Raw genomic sequence first — 15,088 nt, forward strand, 5'->3', positions numbered from 1 at the left:
CACATTAATAACTAGATGCCCGATGACATTTATCTCTATGCTTCCTTTAACTGGCTTTATTTTATTTTATTTTAAGATTTTATTTATTTATTTGATAGAGAGAGATGACAAGCAGGCAGAGAGAGAGAGGAGGAAGCAGGCTCCCTGATGAGCAGAGAGCCCGATGCGGGGCTCGATCCCAGGACCCTGAGATCATGACCTGAGCTGAAGGCAGTGGCTTAACCCACTGAGCCACCCAGGCACCCCTAACTGGCTTTATTTTAGGTAGCCTGTTTATATATATATATATATTTTTTTTCCACAGTGACTCAGACACATTTTTGAAAGTAGTTGGAATAAACCTTAAGGAAAAAGTTGTTGCTTGGTATATAAAGGAGGAGGTCACAGCAAGACTTCAGAAAGCAGATTTGAAATAATTTTCCCAAATATCCCAAACTACGTATTTTGTTTCTGCTTTCATCCTGAATGAGTCTAATGGTCCAACGACACTATTTCTAGTTGTGAAAATGTTCTTATAATTGAAGGAAAGCCTGGGAATAATGAAAGTCATTTGCCTGCATCTGCTTAAAATTGCCCAGCTTGTGACGTGAGGACATGCATTTCAGTGCGAACACAAGTGTGAATTGGCAAACTAATAAGAGCAGTTTCATCCATGAGCTAAGAGCCTCATTGCTACGGATCAAGGATGTGGGTTCAGGGTGCCTGGCTGGCTCTGCAGGGAGAGCGTGCCACTCCTGGGGTTTGTGAGTTGGGGTACCCCCATGTTGGGTGTAGAAATAACTTAAAAATAAAATCTTTAAAAATTAGTTTAAAAATCTCTAAAAAAAAAAAAAAGAATGTGATTTCGAATATGTAAGTGATCAAGGATATTAGGAAGATTTACTGACTAGCTGATGAGTGGGAGATCGTTCAGCTTCTTCCCAACATTCTTTTTTCTTTTACTAAGACACTTGACTTTTCCTGTGTTAAGACTTTTATCGGAAAGAAGCTATCGACTTGTAGACAGGAACTTACAGCTTCCTTTGCCTGAAAAAAATCCCTTTGAAATGATGAATAAAAGATCATTTAAACGGGCAAGGTTAGACAAAAATTCTCCCTCTTGCGGATATTCTTGTACTCACAGAAATTCAGATTGTTGTTCCCTCGTAATTGTAGGAAGGCTGAAGAGAAAAGGTTTCCTTTCTTCTGCTGAATTCTCTTCTGAAATAGCAATATGGTTCAGAGTTTTATTTGGTGAACAAATGCTGGGGTTTTTTTTTATTATTATTATTATTTTTAAGATTTTATTTATTTGACAGAGATCACAGGTAGGCAGAGAGGCAGGCAGAGAGAAAGGAGGAAGCAGGCTCCCCGCTGAGCAGAGAGCCCGATGCGGGGCTCGATCCCACGCTCCTGGGATCATGACCTGAGCCAAAGGCAGAGGCTTTAACCCTCTGAGCCACCCAGGTGCCCCTGGTTTTTTGTTTTGTTTTGTTTTGTTTTAAAGATTTTATTTATTTATTTGACAGAAAGAGAGAGACCACAAGTAGGCAGAGAGGCAGGCGGGGGGTGGGGGGAAGCAGGCTCCCTGCTGAGTGGAGAGTCTGATTTGGGGCTTGATCCCAGGACCCTGTGATCATGACCCGAGATGAAGGCAGAGGCTTAACCCACTGAGCTACCCAGGCCACCCACAAATGCTGTTTTGTAGTCCATACATGAGGAAAAAATTCCTCAGAATGTGTTCAGTGAATGGTTTTTTCAGTGATGCCAGGGGAATCATTTAGGGCGGTTAGTAAAAATGGATGACGTCATCCCTCTTAAGATCTGAAGTTCATTATCCTGAATGTTTGAAAGAACCCACTGGTCTCCATAGGAGAGATCAAGGCATTGGACTATTGGACTTAGAGTCCATGCCTACTGCAAATTAGGTACTTTCAGATACCTTCTCATTAAATCTTTATAATGACCTTGAGAGAGGTAGTTCTTTTACCCCCATTTTACAGATGAGAAAACTGAAGCCAGTTGTTGTGTTTCTACTCTAGACCATGTAGAATTGTTCTTCCATGTAGAATCGTCCCTGCCTACAAACTCCCCTTCACCTCCAAGAAGCTATGTATTCATTAATATCTTTTGGAATATCAGGTACTACAATACACTAGGTCCTTAGGCAAATAAAAAGATGAGCCAAAACGGAAATAAATTCCCAAAGAGCAAATGATTTAAAATCGAAGGATTCTTTCCACGGTACCACAAGACCTGTGATGAGTGAGGAGTTAGATAATCCTTGACTAGACTGTAGCATTATTGTGGCTCGGCGAGATGTGGGATTCTCCTTACTGAACTCAGTCAGCCTTGCCATCTCTGCAGACTGGCCAGTCAGTGTCTGTGTGGCATCCTGAGAAGAGTCCTAAAGGAAGGGCACAGGGTCTAGGTGCAGGACTGACATCTGCCCGGAACAGCTCAGAGACTCTGAGTTAGGGGCAATTATCTCCCTTTAAGATTACAGTAAGGAGGGGCGTTTCGGTGGCTCTGTGGGTTAAAGCCTCTGCCTTCCGCCAGCTTGGTCATGATCCCAGGGTTCTGGGATCAAGCCCCGCCTCCGGCTTTTTGCAGGGCAAGGAGCCTGTTTCCTCCTCTCTCTCTCTGCGTGCCTCTCTACTTGTGATCTCTGTCTGTCAAATAAATAAATAAAATCTTTAAAAAAAAAAGATTACAGTAAAGACTGCAATGAACCTTATTTGTAAAAGTGCTTGTAAATCTTAAAAAGATAGTAGAAATTGATCTCTTATTTTCATTTGGGAGAAATTTATAATGCAAAAAAGACAGAAGAAGCTACCTATTTGAGGTACCTAATACTTTTTAGGTAACTGAATCTGTAATTCTCTTCTTGCTTTAGGCCATTAAAAAATAACCTTATTGGGACCCCTGCATGGCTCAGTCGGTTAAGCATCCGACTCTTGATTTTGGCTCAGGGCATGGTCTCAAGGGTTGTGAGGTCGAGCCCCTTGTCCAGCTCTGCACTGATTAAGATTCTCTTTCCCCTTCTCCATCTGCCCCTTCACAGAAAAATACTATTAATACATTGTTTTTATATACAATATATTGTCTGTATTTTATTGGGGTCATCTTCCTGTACCCCATGCAGGCTACACTGATAGATATTTTGCATGAGGTAGTTCATTCTGTTTTTTCTTTCCCAAGCTGCCCGGCAGTGTTGTGCACCATCCTAACATAGAGAATTACCTTCACACTCTACAGTCACAAGTCCGTCATGGGTTTTAAAAATACCTGTTGCATTTTGGAAGGCCCGCCATATCGAACTTGGGTTGTGCCGTTTTGTTCCTGCCTTATTGGTAAAGGTAGGCGGTGTCGTGAGAAATAGGAAGTTAGGCTGGATTTGGAAACGTTGGAGAATTGTTGGAGACAGCCACAGGAGAAGCAGGTGGAGTGTGGAGGGCGGTGGTTCCCAAGCTCTGGCTGCGTCTGGATCCCCCGGACGGCTTGTCCAAACACAGATCCGCAGCCCGCTCCCTGTTTTTAGCTTCCGACTTGGTAGGTCGGGGTGGGGCTGGAGGATCCGCCTGTCTGAGGAGTTTTCCAGCAGTGCTGAGGCTGCTGGGCTGGGGCTGGTGTGTGGAGAACCAATGGTTGGGAGGCATTTGGAAATGTCAGATTGGAGCGAGAGTGGGGGAAGGGACAGAGCTGGAGGGCAGCGGGGGGCCCTGGGCAGACAGGAGCTTGGTGGAGCCAGGGAAGGGGGTAGCAGCCGAGGGAGGCAGACACAGGTGCCAGGAGCTGAAATGTGGGGATATGGTGGGCGGGGGTGGCTGGAGGAAGAGAAGCCTCTGGGATAGGGAAAGCAGGCGCAGAAGGCTCCGAGGAGACCAAAGCCAGCTGGGACCCACAAACTCCATGTAAACTGGGGAGTAAGGGCCTGTCTGGGGCGTTGGTTGCAGAGGAGGGAGGCACAGGGCTGTCATGGTAGTGGGTGCTGTAGCTGTAGGCCTGGCCTTCCCACGCCTTCCAGGAAGCCCAGCGTTACCGGGCGGTGGGATGTGCTGCTTGGGGACCACAGGGTCAAGTGCGAACTTTCCTCATCAGACCAGCGGCCCCTTTAGTCCCTCCGGCCACAGTCCTGGAGTCAAGACTGACCCCTCTCCCTGTTCTTGCCTGTCACCACCAGCCACACTCCGCCTAGAACCAAGCAAGGTGAGCCTTGTCAGCCTGGAGCAAGAGCCCTTTATGCAGGTAGTGGCCTCGAATTTTCCTTCTCTTCCCTTCATGTATTTGCCGCTCAGCCTCATAGCTTTAGGATCTGTGCCACTATGGGTCCAGTCTCCTTAGCGTGACTGGGTATAAGCCAATTCAGAGCGTGGGTGCTGACGTCTGGGTTATGAAGGTCAGCTTGGCTACAGAAGAGAAAGCCAAGGACAGTGGCTGCCCAGTGCTCTGGCTCTTCCGAAGCTGAGCTGTGCTCCACTCTTCCTGCTGGTTTCGTGCCGTCCAGACAAACATGCCCTCATTTTATTTTTACATTTAATTTTAAAGGAATCTTCATTGTATCTGAGGATGTAGAGCATCTCTTGAGTTTTGGAAGAAAGCCAAACACTGCCCAGAGTGTTCTAGGTTATCATTTGGGAGAACCTGTCCTTAGTAGAGGAGAGGGTTCACGGTCAGTGGCTGTGAACTAGCTGCTCGGCTCTGCCTGGCACTTGCTGGTCGGCCAGGGGCTGAGTTAGCCCCATCTATTCGGACTTGTCTGTCTGTCCCCTATCCCACTCAGCCAGTTGCACACCTTTGCATTCCAGCCCGGCCCCTGTGGCCTCTCGTCCTTTCGCAGACAGGACTGGACAGGAACATTTCACAATGCTGCTCCTGTGCAGAGACAGTGTCTTGGCATCCCAAGGACCACCCCCAGTTTCAGTGGTGGGTAAGAGGACTCAGAGGACTTAGCACAGAGTGATCGCGGTGATGATTACAGTCAGGGATCCAACGGGAAATCAGCAAAGGGAGAAGGCGCCCAGAGCCGAGTCTGGGACTTGCTCCGTCGGCATTCTCTGCAGAGCAGGTACCAGAAGTTCAGGTTCCCCAAAGGAAAGCTGGTGTTAGGATGAATTACACTGTTTGTGCAAACAGTTTAGGGAGAGTGAGGCACTCTCATGGGCCCTGGGAATGGTGGGAACCTTCACCAAGTCCAGGTTTCCAGACTCCAGCCGAGGGCCAACCTTCTAAGCATCCTTTCAAAGGGTGTTGAGAGTTTGTGCACTGATGGGATGAGGGTGGAGGGGAGGGAGGTGGCAGAAGCCCCCGTGCTTGGGAGGGGTCTGCCCATGCGGCTTGAGTCCAGTCCAGCACCGCAGGGAGCTTTTCTCTGTCTGACCAAAGTGAGAGGGGGCAGAAGTCCACTTGTGGTTTGCACACAGATCTTGGTTTAAGAATGATTTCTAGGATTCCTTCACCAAAGGGACGAAGAAGGGCAGTAGTGCACATTAGAAAAGAGTTCAAGGGGTGCCTGGGTGGCTCAGTGGTTTGGGCTGCTGCCTTCGGCTCGGGTCATGATCTCAGGGTCCTGGGATCGAGCCCCGCATCGGGCTCTCTGCTCCACAGGAAGCCTGCTTCCCTCTCTCTCTCTCTGCCTGCCTCTCTGCCTACTTGTGATCTCTGTCTGTCAAATAAATAAATAAAATCTTAAAAAAAAAAAAAAAGAAAAGAAAAAAGTTCAAATCCCTGTTCATTCATTCATTTCATTATTACTTAAAAAAAAAAACCAAACATCTCGGGGGTCCTGGGTGGCTCAGTCAGTTAAGCATCCGGACTCCCATTTCGGCTGGGGTTTTGGTCTCACAGTCCCGAGATCTAGCTCTGCCTGGGACTCCACACTCAGCGGGGAGTCTGCTTGGGATTCTTTCTCTCCCTCTCCCTCTGTTCCTCCCAGCCCGACTCTCTCTTTCTCTAATAAATAGAATCTTTAAAAAAAAGGTAGCCTCTACCTCCGGTGTGGGGCTCGAACTCACGACTTTGAGATCAGGAGTCACTCCCCCCATGCACTCAGGTATCCTTTTTTTTTTTTTTTTTTAAAGATTTTGTTTATTTATTTGACAGAGAGATACACAGCGAGAGAAGAAACACAAGCAGGAGGAGTGGGAGAGGGAGAAGAAGCAGGCTTTCCCACTGAGCAGGGAGCCCGATGTCGGCTTGATCCCAGGACCCTGGGATCATGACCTGAGCCAAAGGCAGAGGTTTTAACCCACTGAGCCACCCAGGTGCCCCTCTGGTATATTCTTAACACACACTGTTAATGCCTGTACTCTACCAGGCAATGTGCCAGGTCCTAGAGACATAGCAGTGAGCACAGCAGAGTCTCTGCCCTCATGAGACCCACCTTCTAGAGGGAGACAAGTAAGTGGCAATTACATTTCATTATGATGGCAACATACCAAAGGCCCAAGGCACCTACCCAGGCTTAGTGGGTGTAAGAAAGCATGAATTTTATAATCAGGCCAGCCTAGGTAGGACTCACACCTCTACAACTTATTGCCAGTGTGGCCGTGGGCAAACTGCTTAGTCACGTGGTGCCTGACTGTCTCCATCTGAAAACAGGGAGACGTTATAACCACTTCTTAAGCTGGTTGTGAAAATCGAACAAGGTAAATGCATGTAGAACTCTTATCTCAGTGCCTGGATCAGTGGACATGTTCGCGACATGATGGTTTAGAGGCATCTAGGCAGGGGGGAGGCTCTGTGTACACTCTGCACCTGCCGCCCTCCGGCCCTGGACTCAGCAGTGCTCGCTCTGCTTACTGGTCTGGGAACGCTCTTCCCAGCGTTGTGCTTTTCTGGCCGTTGGGGTTACTTTCCTGTCTGCCCGAGATGCTTCAGATCTTTTTGTCAGCCTAAGTAGATATCTGCATTTTATTAAGACCTAACCCGAGTACCTTACCTGTGAAGGTTTTTCCAAGCCAGGATGCTCAGACAGCATTGTCCCCTCTCTTTGTCACTCTAAAGTCACTCATGTCCCTATTACAGCATACAGTTGTCCCTCCCTCCATTAGACTGGGTGATTCTTGAGGTCAGGGAGCCTGGGTTTTGTCTGTATGTCCATCGTCAATCAGTGTTGGACAGGGAGTGGCTCAGTGGTTGTCCAGGGAGTGAATGAATGAGTGAGTGTTGGGTTCGACTAGAAAACTCAGTAGGAAATGGACAGCGTCAACAAGATAGGCCTCTGCCCTCAGAGCAGAGCTTATAGTCTGGACGGGGAGGCGGATGGTAAACAAGTAAATACAAATATGTAATTAGAGACCGAGGAGCGACACGGGACGGCAGTCTGGCCCAGCTGTAGGCACATGGGCGGCTGGAACAGGGAGACAGACGCGGTCCGAATGCTGATGCCCTGAGCTGTGTGCCCTCGCCCTGGACGATGATGGAGGCTGGACGGACTGGTCAGGCAGGGGCCACACCAGGAGAGCCAGGAGTCCTCCAGATGGGAATAGATAGGCAGATCAAAGGCTAGTGGCGCCACAGCTGCCAAAGGGCAGGACCGAGAGGAGATCTCAGTGGACACTTGGGGAGTCGAAGTGGTCCACGCCAGAGCACTGAGAATGCGTTTAGGAACCCAGAGCTGATTGGGGGGTGGCACCCATGGAGCCGAAAGACCTGTCTGAGCGGGGTCTAAGACCTTAGTCCATTCAGGCTTCCGGAACAGGAGGCCATCGACTGGGGCACTTACACAGACATTTATTTTTCACGGTTCCGGAGGCTGGGAGAGTGAGAGAAGGGTCCCAGCAGAGTGGGGTTCTTGGTGCGGGTCCTCTTCCTGGCTTGCAGAAGGCCACCTTCTCACTGTGTACTCCCATGGTTTTTCCAGGGTGTATGAACATGGACAGAGACCATGATCTCACTCCTCCTCTTCCTAGGATTACATTATCCTGCTTCATGACCTCATCTAAATCGAATTTACCTCCCAAACACCCCACCTCCACGCACCATCACCCGGGGGATTAGGGCTTCAATTTCAGAACTTTAGAGAGACATAGTCCATTGAACCTGGACCAGTAAGTATTTGCTGAGTAGAGAGCAGTAGCACTTCTGTGGTCCAGGCCCTAAGAGCTTTGCGTGTGTTCATAAAATTTCATTCTCCCCCAATCCTTACAAGTGGGTGCTATTATCATCCCTTTGAGGGGGAATCCCCTTGAGGCTCAGAGAATTTAAAAGACTTGCTGAGGCCACTCAGCTAATTAAGTGCGAAGCTGGGATTCAAACACATGCAGTCTGGTTCTCGAGGGCAGGGTCTTAACCATTATGCCTCGCTGCCACCCCCCCTTTTTTTTTCTTTTTTGAAAGATTTTATGTATTTACTTGAAAGAGAGACAGCGAGAGAGGAAACACAGCGGGGGTCAGGGGGAGTGGGAGAGGGGAGAAGCAGGCTTCCCGCTGATCAGGGAGCCCCAATGTGTGGCTTGATCCCATGACCCGAGCCAAAGGCGGACGCTTAATGACTGAGCCACCCAGGTGCCCCACCTTGCTCCCTCTTAATAAGGAAGTAAAACCCAGTATTCCTGGGTATCTGTCATACGCTGGTTCCAGAGCAAGAAGTACTAGAGATACAAAAATGAATAGGACATTGTACCTACCTTCCGGGCCATTACAGAACACTCAGGGAGACAGACCTGTAAAAACATAATTTTTTGAAGCCAGTTAAAAATGTGTTGAGCCCAACAAGAAACTGTCTCTTACTTTTCCTATGGTACATAGAACCGCTGGTGGAGAGAAGTGTTCTCCTATTTCAAATGTTTCCAATGACTGGTACTCACAAAAAAATCTATTGTTTAGGAAATAGTGGGCTGAGTCATCAAATTAAAATCTGCTTTTTATTGTTAGTAGCGTGTACAGTGTAATGAGAATAATTACATCATGGCAACAGGTACTCTCAGCTTTGTAATACCATCACAATACAATTTGGGAAAAAGCAGAACCAGTTACGTAAAAGAAACTTTTTTAAACAAAAATTTAGGATAGTTTCAAAATATTTTTTTTTAAAGATTTTTATTTATTTATTTGACAGAGAGAGATCACAAGTAGGCAGAGAGGCAGGCAGAGAGAGAGGGGGAAGCAGGCTCCCCACTGAGCAGAGAGCCTGATGTGGGGCTCGATCCCAGGACCCTGAGATCATGACCTGAGCTGAAGGCAGAGGTTTAACCCACTGAGCCACCCAGGTGCCGAGTTTCAAAATATTTTATAGGAAGGTTTGCTTTTTAAATTTTTTTATTTTAGTTTTTAAAAGATTTTATTTATTTATTTGACAGAAAGAGAGAGCAAGAGAGGGATCACGAGCAGGGTGAGTGGGAAAGGGAGAAGCCGGCTTCCCGCCTTGTGAGGCTCCATCCCAGGGCCCTGGGATCACAACCTGAGCCGAAGGCAGAGGCTTTAACCCACTGAGCCACCCAGACGCCCCTATAGGACGGTTTTATTTATTTATTTTTTTGAAAATTTTTATTTATCCATTTGATAGAGAGAGATCACAAGTAGGCAGAGAGGCAGGCAGAGGGGCCGGGGTGGGGGGGAGCAGGCTCCCTGCTGAGCAAAGAGCCTGATGCGGGGCTTGATTCCAGGACCCTGGGTTCATGACCCAAGCTGAAGGCAGACACTTGACCACTGAGCCACCCAGGCGCCCCATAGGAAGGTTTTAAATGAGAAGCCGATCCTGAGTAAGTAGTCGCCGGCAGGTACAGCAGACCTTTGCACTGACTTCCCACAGGGGCCAAGTGCTGTCTGCCGACCTCCGTCTTTCTCCGTTGGGCACGTGTGATGCAGTTTTGAGCTCCCGTTTTAAGGGATTCAGCTTCTGCTACCAGAGGCGGGCTCATTCTCACAGTATCAGACATTGGTGCATCTTGAACATGGAAGATTTTTTTTCCTAGATGGTTTGTTATGAAGCCTGGGCAGGACCAAATCGCAGGCTGGACATGGCCAGGCCACCAGGTACTTCTGGGCTTTTGTCTTTTAACATCACAGGGCAAAACCTGAGCGGAGTTTTACAGTTTTTTCACTTTAGGCAGTGTTATAAGTTGAATCGCATCGCCCACTGCCCCCCAAATTCACATGTTGGAGTCCTAATGCCTCATCCTTAAGAATGTGACCTTATTTGGAGATAGGGTCTTTACAGAGGTAATCCAGTTAAAATGAGGTCGTTAGGGTGGGCCCTAACCCAATATGACTGATGTCCTTATAAGGAGGAGGACGCTTGGACACAGATGTGCACAGTGTAAAGTCACCGGGAGAAGACAGCCTTCCACAAGCCAAGGACAGAAGCGTGCGTTGTGGTCCTAGAACAAACCAACCTGTCCACACCTTGGTCTCAGCCTCCAGAACCATGAGCTGAATAAATTGTAAGATTTCTGTTGGTTAAGCGCCCTAGTCTGTGAACTTTGTCAGAGCAGCCCTCCAACACTCACTCAGGCAGCCTAAGAAATTCTCCCTGAAACCAGGTGAACCGTTTAAACAGCAGCTGTCACAGCACACTCCACCTTCTCCCCCTCATATCCCGGCGCAGCGAGCCTGGGGGTCACATAATCGGGTCGTGCTGCCTTCAGCTCCCCTGTGTCCTCTGGGTTCACCAGGACTGTAGCTTCAGGGCTGGACCAGGCTCCTCCATGGGGCCCCGCTCTGAGGCTGTGTGTCCAGCTCAGCCAGAGCCGTGGCCACTGAGCAGGGATCCGCCTGGAACCAGGAACGCAGGGACCCGTATCTGACAGCCAGGTGGACCGCTCCTGCCGAGCGCTGGGGCCGGTCCCCGTCAATGTGGAAGTCAACCCTTCTCGAACGCCAGGACTCCTCCTTTCCTGTAATTAATCTCTTCCATGGCCCAGAGGACCCACCCTATCCTCTGCATAAGCTTAAACACATAATGTAAACTCTGTGTTTCCAGTTTTGATAGATTGAAGCAGAAAGTACTTGCGAGGGCAGAAGGAGGGGTAACCTAGCCCTGTCTGGGGGCAGGCGTGATGGGGAGAGGAAAAGAAGATGACGCACACTTACGTGGTATGTGCTATGGGCCGTGTGTTACATGTGCAGAATGCTTCACATGGGATAACTGATTTCATTTTTCAAACAATCCTATGAGGTCAGTGCTATTATTAACCCCCTTTGCAGGGACGCCTGGGTGGCTCAGTTGGTTAAGCAGCTGCCTTCGGCTCAGGTCATGATCCCAGTGTCCTGGGATCGAGTCCCGCATCGGGCTCCTTGCTCAGCAGGGAGCCTGCTTCTCCCTCTGCCTCTGCCTGCCATTCTGCCTGCCTGTGCTCGCTCTCTCCCCATCTCTCTCTGATAAATAAATAAAATCTTAAAAAAAAAAACAAAAACCCTTTGCAGATGAAAAAACTGAGGCAAAGGGAGATTCAGTGACTTGACCAAGATCACAGAGCTAGTTAGATGGGGGGCTGGACTTCAGTCCTGGGCAGTGTGGCGCCCCAGTTCATGCTGGGGGCGGAGGGCTGTGTTAGCAGGGGGTGGTGGGATTGTGTGAACCTCACTTCCCAGCTGCGGGCAGCTGACCGCTGTGTCTCAGCGTTCCGAGCTTTTCCAGCCAAGTTCCAGAGACTCTGCCCCTTTCCTGAAGTTGCAGAGCAGATACCCTAACCCAACTAATGGCAAGCCCTTCTTGACTCAAGCCAGCTCCTGTCAGCGTTCCAAATTCTGTGCCTCCTCGCTCATCTGTGCCCAAGCAAGAGAATCTCTAGAATCCTACAACTCTAGGTTCAGAGTAGAAACGTAACACGAACACAGTTTCTTCCCGAAGCAACTGGGAACAGACTTCCTGCACATGAGGAGTGGAAAGTTTTTTATTTCTTGGGAATGAGGAATCCACGGATTACTACGTATGCACATTTTTGGGGAAGAGTAGTTAATTAAGTGATTCTAATGTTGACTATTACTTGTTCCATAGCAGAGGTTAAAAATCTGGGGACTGTTATAAGGTAGAGCCTCTGTAGTTGGTGGGTACCACGTGAGTGGGCCACCAAGACCCTGTGTTCTCTTTTTCAGGGTTTCTATCACTCACTCCTGCCCCTGGGTTCCTGTTCCTTTCAGCCTGACTTTTTTTCAGTCTCTGATTTTTCCCTACACCACTCGGTCTTGGGCTTTTCTGGTTCTTTAACTGTGTGTTGAAGGAAGTTGTGGCTGCATGGGAGGGTCAGAAGTTTGTAAGTGCACCCGGTCTTGGGCTTTTCTGGTTCTTTAACTGTGTGAGGATTAGGAAGGTTTCTTTCTTTCTTTCTTTCTTTCTTTCTTTCTTTCTTTCTTCCTTTCTTCTTTCTTTCTTTTTTAAAGATTTTTATTTATCCATTTGACAGATCACAACTAGGCAGAGAGGCAGGCAGAGAGAGAGGAGGAAGCAAGCAGAGAGCCCTATGCGGGGCTCGATCCCAGGACCCTGGGATCATGAACGTAGCTGAAGGCAGAGGCTTTAACCCACTGAGCCACCCAGGGGCCCCTAGGAAGGTTTCTTGAAGAGGTCTTGGGAGTGGAAGAAGGACAGATGGCGGAGGTGGACGGAGGGACGAGACGAGAGGTGCTGGATGCATCTACATCACCCCCAGGCATTAGTAAAACCATCGCTGTTTTGGTCTTACTCCAGTTTGACAGATGATGAAACAGGTTCAGAAGGGTCATGTGGTCATGTAACTTGTTGGGGATCACTAGGTGTTGAACAGCAGAGGTGGGACTCAGATCCAGTCTTGCCACGTACGCACAGCTCTCTTGGCCCGTGTCGTGGGGCTGGTGTGAGTGGGCACCAGGGGACCGGGTGAGCGTGGCGTCCGGGTCACACACCAGGCAAACCAGGAGGAGGATGCAGGAAACAGGAAAGGGCAGGAGGCAGCCGTGGCTGCGCGCGGGCCAGGGGGCGATTGCAGACACGGACTGGGCTGGGTGGAAGGGGAGGATTAGAACAACGGATTTGGTGGCATCCAGTTGAAGGTAATGGTTTAAATAAACCCCAGAGAGAGTGCATTCTGGCGACTGTGAAGAGAGCAGGCCGGTTTGGGCAGAGGCAGGCGAATCTAAGAGAGCCCCAGCTAGTGTTCGCGAACTCTGGTGATGCTGCTATGTCATGGAGCCTGTTTTTCTTACAGTGTTCTCATAGATCACCTGAGTAGCAAACATGTAAAATATATTATATATGACGGTATTAAGGGGACAGAAAATATATGCATGAAGTCATATGGTTTATTTGCAGTAAAGCTTTAAAAAAGAAATCGTGGTTTCCCTCACTCTTCTACTTTTAGTTAGAGCTTTTTCCGGCTCCCTGTAAAGCAGACCACACCCTGTAAAACAGCCCGTTTGGGACATTAGTTCATTTCCACTTGTATACTTCTAAAGCACAGGAACGGTTAAAATACCCAGGGAAGAAGGATGCCCACTGTTTTCCTCTGGCAGAAATAAAGTAGAAATAATCAGGTCAAGGGAATATACCCATCTGATCTGTGAATTTTTATGTTCAACTTTAATCATTCAGGCCCTTGAGTATCCTAACTTAAAAGCTTTTTTGGATCGTGTAGACTTAAAGTCGTTTTTTTAAATAGATAAGTGATTTTTAATCAGATGGTTGTAGTTGTAAAGAATTTCTAGAATTCTAAGGGAATTAACTAAATAAATACATATTTCTGAAGACTTTCTGGAGTTACAGAGAAAATGCCATATAAGTACATATTTGGATGGGGGTATTTTGGCTAGATTTTTGTTTTCTGTGTTATTGTCCTTAAGTACTCTTATGAAGGCGTTCGCACTTAGATGACAATTATTTTTTAAAGGTTTTATTTATTTATTTGACAGAGAGAGGGTAAGCACAAGCCAGAGAAGTGGCAGGCAGAGGGAAAGGGAGAAGAAGGCTCAATGAGGGGCTAGAAACCAGGACCCTGGAACTATGATCTGAGCTGAAGGCAGGCGCTTAATGACCGAGCCACCCAGGCACGCCGGAGAGGAAAGTTTAGACTTTGTTCTCTCTAATGGTGCACCCCAAGATGACAATTTTTTAAAAAGGCTAAATAGGGGCACCTGGGTGGCTCAGTGGGTTAAAGCCTCTGCTTTCAGCTCAGGACCCTGGGATTGAGCCCCACATCAGGCTCTCTGCTCAGCAGGGAGCCTGCTTCCTCCTCTCTCTCTCTGCCTACTTGTGATCTGTCAAATAAATAAATAAAATATTTTTTTTAAAAAAGAGGGCTAAATAAATAAATTATAAAACAGGACAATCTCATTTATAGAAGAAAAGCAGATTCTTTCTAATTATTTGCTAAGGTAGAATTCTCTTCCTCATGAAAGACCCAATTTTGGTTTTGTATGAGGTCATCATAGATAAGAATCACTTCATAAGATGTATGTGAAGTGCATAAAAAATTCCTACAGAAAACGAAACTTTAAAACATGCCATGTATAAAGTATCATGTCACTTTCACCCAAGTAAAGCAGCTGCCAGTGGGTAGCGAGTTTAACTTGATTTTTTTGTGTTGTTGCTAGCTCAGGCTTCGTTTCTTATTGGAGAGGGCTGTATAGTAATTTTTATCACGCGTCATTAGAAATACAATTTGTTAGAACAAAGACTGTTGTGTGTAAGTATAATTACATCTTCCTGTATGATTAAATGAGGGCTGTATTGTAGCTTTTTTCAGCGGTGGCAGCTGTAGCAAAACCAAGTTCAGCCTATAAAAGAATTCCTGTGACTAACTGGTACTAATTGTTTACAGAACAACCAGTGGGAGTAATATTCATGAATACTATGGAAATGAAATATTCCCAGACCAAGTGGTTTATCCCTTGTTTTCACCACTCTGTTGTGGTCGGATTTCATTAATTGTATAATCAGGCAAGTGAAGCGGAGTTCTTAGTTTATTGTTGGTATCGAAACATAACCCTGCATTTGCCTTGTCAGGCCTCTCAACTTCTAAATGGGAAACTGTGGCTTAAGGAGGGATTGAAGGTTATTTAAGTCACTGACGCACCCTCTTCACTTTTTTTTTTTTTTAAGATTTTATTTATCTATTTGACAGACAGAGATCACAAGTAGGCAGAGAGAGAGGAGGAAGCAGGCTCCCCATCGAGCAGAGACCCTGATGTAGGG

The 15,088-nt window shown here is 47.5% G+C and overlaps 1 protein-coding gene and 1 long non-coding RNA gene across 3 annotated transcripts in view; one reads left to right on the forward strand and one right to left on the reverse strand.

Moving 5' to 3' along the window:
- The window catches only part of LOC309846984, a 318,364-nt gene that overhangs the window by 151,552 nt on the left and 151,724 nt on the right, over nt 1–15,088 (reverse strand). Inside the window, exons 4-5 of the long non-coding RNA XR_014302226.1 lie at nt 8,610–8,645; nt 1,122–1,200 (exon numbers count right to left, since the gene is read on the reverse strand). This is a non-coding gene — a long non-coding RNA (uncharacterized lncRNA). The remainder of the gene's footprint in view (nt 1–1,121; nt 1,201–8,609; nt 8,646–15,088) is intronic.
- TJP2 (tight junction protein 2) overlaps nt 1–15,088 on the forward strand; it is a 123,183-nt gene that overhangs the window by 2,342 nt on the left and 105,753 nt on the right. The gene's annotated exons all lie outside the window — the stretch shown is intronic.

Source organism: Mustela nivalis, assembly GCF_964662115.1.
Source record: "Mustela nivalis genome assembly, chromosome: 13".
Classification (NCBI taxonomy): domain Eukaryota; kingdom Metazoa; phylum Chordata; class Mammalia; order Carnivora; family Mustelidae; genus Mustela; species Mustela nivalis.